Below are 6,474 nucleotides of genomic sequence, written 5' to 3'. Positions count from 1 at the left end.
ATCCCATATAAACTTTTTTTTTAAAAAAAGAGAGAGCAGGTTACATCAAATAATTTGAATAAAAGTTTAAACCTGAGGTCACCAAAGTGCTTGAGACTCCTTTTCAGAATTAATTGAAATTCAGATACATTCTCTGCAATGATTTGAAGTCTCTTCCCAAATATACAAGCTGTCTGAAAGCAACAACTTGCCGCCATGCTGACTGAGTTGTTAAGCAATTATTAGTGACAGCTGTAACTCAGGGCGATGCCAAGCAGGACCTGCATGCAGACAAACTTTTTAATTCTTTCGGCTGACACTCACTGGATTAATATTTGACACGGTTCAACCAGCTCCACTTTATTTGTGATGATGGGGGCCCAAGAAACAAAATCTACTGACAGCCTACTTCGTGCCAAATTCTCTGCTGCCTAAATTCACACATATCATCTCACACTTATCTTTTACTCTAATTTAAAGAAGAGGAAATCAGAACAGAGAAGATAGTTTTACCATGACTCTAGCAATGTATGAATTCAGATGTCTCTGACTCCAAAATGCTTTTTTCTTGTACAGCATGTTCGGGTTTGTGTATAATAATTTGGCTAATTTTTAAAGCTGTTTTTGTGATGTGCAAAGCCTAGTGTGTAAAAAATTAGACATCTTCCATGCTTCCCTGTGCATTTTAGGAAGAGTTGTTCCACTGCAAGCCAGTCCTCAAGTAAACCATAAGTGGTTACATTCCTAAATGGGAAAAGAATTTTAAAAGAATAGATACATGTATGTGTATTATTGAATCACTCTGCTATATATCTGAATCTAACAACATTGTTAATCAATTATGCCCCAAATATAAAAGTTTTTTCAAAAGTGGTTGTAGTAATTTCTAACACCTCTCACTTTTTTCTGTGGGAGAAAGAGAGGAGAGAAAGAATGAATAAAGAAGGAAGACAGGCAAAGGACCCAGGTACTCTCCCAGCCCCTACCATGTGGTACCCGTGGTACCTGATCATTTATGCAAAATTAACTCATTTAACAGCTTCCCTGGTGGCTCAGGGGTGAAGAATCTGCCTGCAATGCGGGAGATGCAGGAGATACAGGTTTGATTTCTGGGTCAGGAAGATCTCCAGGAGGAGAAAATGGCAACCCACTTCAGTATTCTTGCCTGGACAATCCCAAGGACAGAGGAGCCTGGCAGGCTATGGTCCATGGGGTCTCAAGGAGTTGGACAGGCCTGGGTGACTGAACACAATCATTTAACATTATTCTCCTCATTACTGAGCTTCCCTGGTGGCTCCGATGGTAAAGAATCTGCCAACAATGCGGGAGATCTGGGTTCGATCACTGGGTTGGGAAGATTCCCTGGAGAAGGGAATGGCAACCCACTCCAGTTTTCTTGCCTGGAGAATCCCATGGGTAGAGGAGCCTGGTGAGCTACAATAGCCCATGGGGTCACAAAGAGTCAGACACAACTGGGAGACTAACTTTTTCACTTTTCCTCACTACTCAGTGAAATAAATATTTGTCCCAGTGGTGAAGCTGGGTCTTTAATTAGTGAGATAATTTGCCCAGACATTATAGGACTACTCAGAGGCAAAACAGGGATTAAAATTGAGTTCTGCATGATTAAAAGTAGTTGTGTTTCCTATTATACCTTTAAGGTATATGCACTCTCTCCTCTCTCTCTCTTCCTGGGATAAAACTAATAAAAGATTCCAGACAACAGAGCAAGTCCCTTATTCCCACTACAGACAAATGTCTCCATTTAGCCACCCTGGCTTGGTCCCGATTAATACCAAAAAAAATATATGACTGCATCACTCAAAAACTTCATTTGTAGCCAAGCTCTAGAAGTGTTATTCTTCCTCTTTGCTACTGAGCTCTGCAGTAGACTTTCACTATCTTTGATTTCCCCTGGGCATCTTCCTGATGGATTCACTGTGAACTAAGTCAGAGTTGAAAAGAGGAAAGAAGCCAACTGAGGAAGTTCACACTACTGTGATTAGAAAATAAAATGCAACTCCCTTACAAAAAATACATGTTATTTAAAATGCAAATATTCATTACAGATTGATTTACTTTAAATAGTGCATAGCCATTTTCACTAGAAAACTACTGATTTATACTTATTTTACTGTTACCAAACAGGAAGTTTATCAAATCTAAGGTGCTTGAAGGGCCTACTTTATATAACAAAGTAGGAAATTTTTCAATGAAATGTTTTCCCTCATTTTAATGATAATCTCAGCAATTCTCAGTATTGTATTTATCAGTGCACATTTATCAAAATAAAAAAGATTTAGACTTCCACATATAATCTGTAATGATTGTCAAATGTATTCTAATTGATTTAAGGCCCATTAAAATTCTATTTTCAAATACAAAACAACCAAACATGAAATAAATGATCAGTCATCTAGCACAACCAGAAAAATCATGTTAATTATAAGTTATTCAAATGAAATGGTAACTCAGCAAAATCTTTAGACCATCTCTGAGACTTAGATAAATAAGGAGGAAAAAAAATTAAGGTTTTAAATGGATTTTCATGGTCAAATTGATATTATGTTTCAAACACCCATCAAGAGTTACTAGAAAATACTACTAAAATAAGCTCAATATTTATATTACTGTTGCTATATTCAATGGAAGATAAAATCAAGAATGTTACATTAAAATTAAAATGAAGATTATTCATTTTGATGTTATATGTTAAACCAACGGCTTTTCTAGAAATCACATGTGCTATCAAATTAATCTGTATAAACCTCAAGATATTTTCAAAATCAAGTTAGCACTTATTTAAAAAAAGAAGTCATACTAAGTTTAACATAGTATAAACAAACACATAAACATATACATGTATAGATATAAATTACATAGCTGTATCTACATACCAGAGACAGAGAACAAGAATATAAGAGCATAAAATCTGGAAAGACATCAAAGATTTGGCACATATGACCATGTTAAGTGTGGTAAGGAGCTGGTAGGATGATAATTTGCAAAACTGGGCTGGATGAAACTAATGACAATGTAAAACAGGCTGCGTATTTGCCAGATCATAACTTCTCAGTTACTACTTCTCTTGGGATATGCTAAATGCACACAAATATGTAACAAATAATCAGAAACACAAGTCTTCTGACATAATTATCATATATTCATGTACAGGAATGGATGAAAGAGCAGTGTTAATGCATAGTGTTCATTGTAATTTTGTCCGGCAAATCTAACTATTGGGCAAATTCCCTTCCCCTTGTGTTTTAGGAATGGTTTAACTTCCATACATTGTTCAAAATGTTCAATCTGTATCTGAGGCTGGGGTGAATAGGTTATAGTTATTAGCTCAGAAATGGATGAGTGACCCACTTCCTGTTACTAACATGCCAGAAGTTTACTATGGATCCTAAGGAAGATTCTTAGCCACTCTGTGAGAGAACTTCTAGAGGGGCCCTTCTCTCTTCCTAGCAATGACAAGAAAGCATGTATCCCTGGGAACCATTGGCAGCATCACCATTACCTAAATTAGGAAAAGAGAATAAAGCTGATGTTGTCAAAGGCAGACTAGAGAGGTAGACATGAACTTGACCCTCAATGAGCTGAATGAGCCCCTGTGTCAAACCAGACTCAAAGACTCTTTCACTTCTGTACTTTCCTGATATGTGAACCAGTGAACTCACCATGCAGTTTAGGCCAATTTGAGACAGTTTTCTCTTATTTAGAACCAAGTCCATTAAAAATTGTATACTCAAAGTGTTAATTCAACCAGAAATATTTGTTTAGCTTCTACTTTTAAAAAGGAACTAAACGTTATGATGATAAATAGGGTTGTACTTCCAGACTTCATCTAGACAATAAAAAGGAACACTGCATCACTCAGCTTTAAGTCACATGACAATAAGCTACCAAGATAGCCAAGGCTTACAGCAATACAGGATCATTTCTCCCTTCTGTTACATGTCCACAGGGGGTCTCCTCCATGTTTTCACCTGAGCACACAGTGTCACCCAGAGCACATAGTACCCCCCAGAGGCAGAACCCAGCCTACAATCCCCCCAAGCAGTGAAGCCCAGCATACAGCCCTGGTTGACTGCTAAACACAGTCCCTGGACTCACTCAACTGTGGGTTCATTCGAAGGCCCTCCCCGTCCAGAGAGCCGGACCAGTGACCTCAACCAAAGGCAGAACACAACCAATGGAGCTAGATCATTGGTTGATCATCACTAGATCAATGGAACACAACCAATCAGAACACAACTATCTGATTGCAAAGCCCCGTCTGCAGCCTTGATCAACTTTGGGGCACAGCTTGATTACCCATCTGTCCATGAAGCCTGTCGTTTAACCCTGCCAGCTCATGGAGTCCAGTCTGTGGAAATGTGCAGGCAGGGAGCACAGCCTAAGGCCCCACCCACGTGGCCCACAGCTCTACCCAACTGTGGAATCCAATCATTGGCACCACCGTGCCAGAGATCGTAGTCAGCAGTGCTGTCCAGCCAGGAAGCCCACCCAGTAAACCTACTTAAAAACACAGTCTAAGCTTGGAGAGAGAAATAGACACTTAGAATCATGAAGCTCAAGAGACCACAAATAGGTTGAACTAGTGTAGAAAAGTTCTACACTGAGACATATTATAATTAGACAGTCAAAAACAAAGATTTTTGAAAGCAGCAAAAGAAAACTGACTTGCCACATACAAGGTGGCCCCCTGTAAGATGATCAGAGGTTTCTCAGTGGTAACTTTGCAGGCCAGGAGAGGGTGGGAAGATATATTCAATATTAAATGAAAAAAATTCAACCAAGAATTATTTTTCTGGAAAAGCCATCCTTCATATAAATTGTTGCAGCCACTATGGAAAATAATATGGATATCCCTTGAAATGGTAAAAATGTAACTAATTTATGATCTAGCAATCCCACTTCTGGGTATATATCCAAAGGAAACAAAAATACTACCTCTAGTAGATATATATATATTCCCCAGATAACATTATTTATAATATCAAAGGCATGGAAACAACTTAAGTGTCCATAGATGATAACTGTTAAAGACATACACACACACACACACACACACACAATGGAATATTATTCAGACATTAGAGATGAAGGAAATCCTGTCATTTGTGTCAACATGAATGAATCTGAAGGGTATTACACTAAATGAAATAATTCAGAGAAAGACAAGTAATTTGTGATCTCACTTAAACATGGAACCTAAAAAACTGAACCCATAAAAAATAGATTATTGCGTGCCACAAGTGAGGGTATGGATAAAAGTGGTCAAAAGGTACAGACTCCCAGATGTAAGATGAATAATTTCTGGGGATCTATCGTACAGCATAATGACAATGTTAACAATCCTGTAATGTATACTTGAAAGTTAAGATAATAAATCTTAAAAACTCTCATCACACACACTCATACAAACACACACACATAACTCTACAAACTTATTTTTATCTGAAAAAAATAAGAACCAAAATTTCAGAATACCATAGATATTAAAAGGCCCCACATGTCTTCAGAAGAAAAAGTATGTATATATACAAAGGATTGAGAGCCAGAAAGTCATGAGACTTTTCTATCAGAAACTTAGAAGGTAAAAGTAATTGTACCAATGCTCTGGATTATGAAGCACAAATTTTTCACCTGGAATTCTATGTAATTCTAAAAAATAAATTACAAGTATGGGGAGAATAAAGAGATTATCAAGCAGACAAGGTCACAAAAACTTTGCTTCTGAAGCAAACATTCTCAAGATCCCCATGTGTTTGTTTACACTGAGAAGAGTTTTACATTTTCAGTCAAAAACTAGGCCAATAGACAAAAAAAAAAAATTATCTCCAAGAAAAAAACTGTACATCATAGCAAATATTATCACTGATGCAATGTAGTTCACTTGTGAACAATTTTTACATATTATTAATATTATACTAACAATTTTATCAGATGGTTGGTACATGGACCTTTTTAATATTATAATCCTATGGTACTACTTGACTTTTATATTATGTCCAGTTATTTCTTTGATTAAACTTCTTAATTTAAATAAAATAACAAGAACAATTTAAATGCTTAAACTTCCTTGCAAGGTTTTTATTTTCTTTCAAAAAAGCTTAAGTGTCTGTCTGTAAAATGAAAAGCAGGACCAAATTATTTTTATTGTTATTATTCAGTTGCTCAGTCACGTCCAACTCTTTACAACCCCATGGACTGCAGCACACCAGGCTTCCCTGTCCTTCACTATCTCCTGGAGCTTGCTCAAACTCATGTCCATTGAGTCAGTGATGCCAACCAACCACCTCATCCTCTGTTGTCCCCTTTATTCTATGAGTCTATGTGCCTATAGACACAATTTATTTCACTCTACTAGTGGAGAAGAATTATGAATGTGTAAAGAAATAAAGCTTTGAATTCTTTTTTTTTTTTTTTTTTTTTTGAGCTCTTTTCTAGAGTTCACATTTGCTGAGTTAATAAGCTGTTCTCAAG

This window comes from Dama dama, chromosome 23 (assembly GCF_033118175.1).
Source record: "Dama dama isolate Ldn47 chromosome 23, ASM3311817v1, whole genome shotgun sequence".
Classification (NCBI taxonomy): Eukaryota; Metazoa; Chordata; class Mammalia; order Artiodactyla; family Cervidae; genus Dama; species Dama dama.
This window is presented reverse-complemented; position numbering follows the sequence as displayed.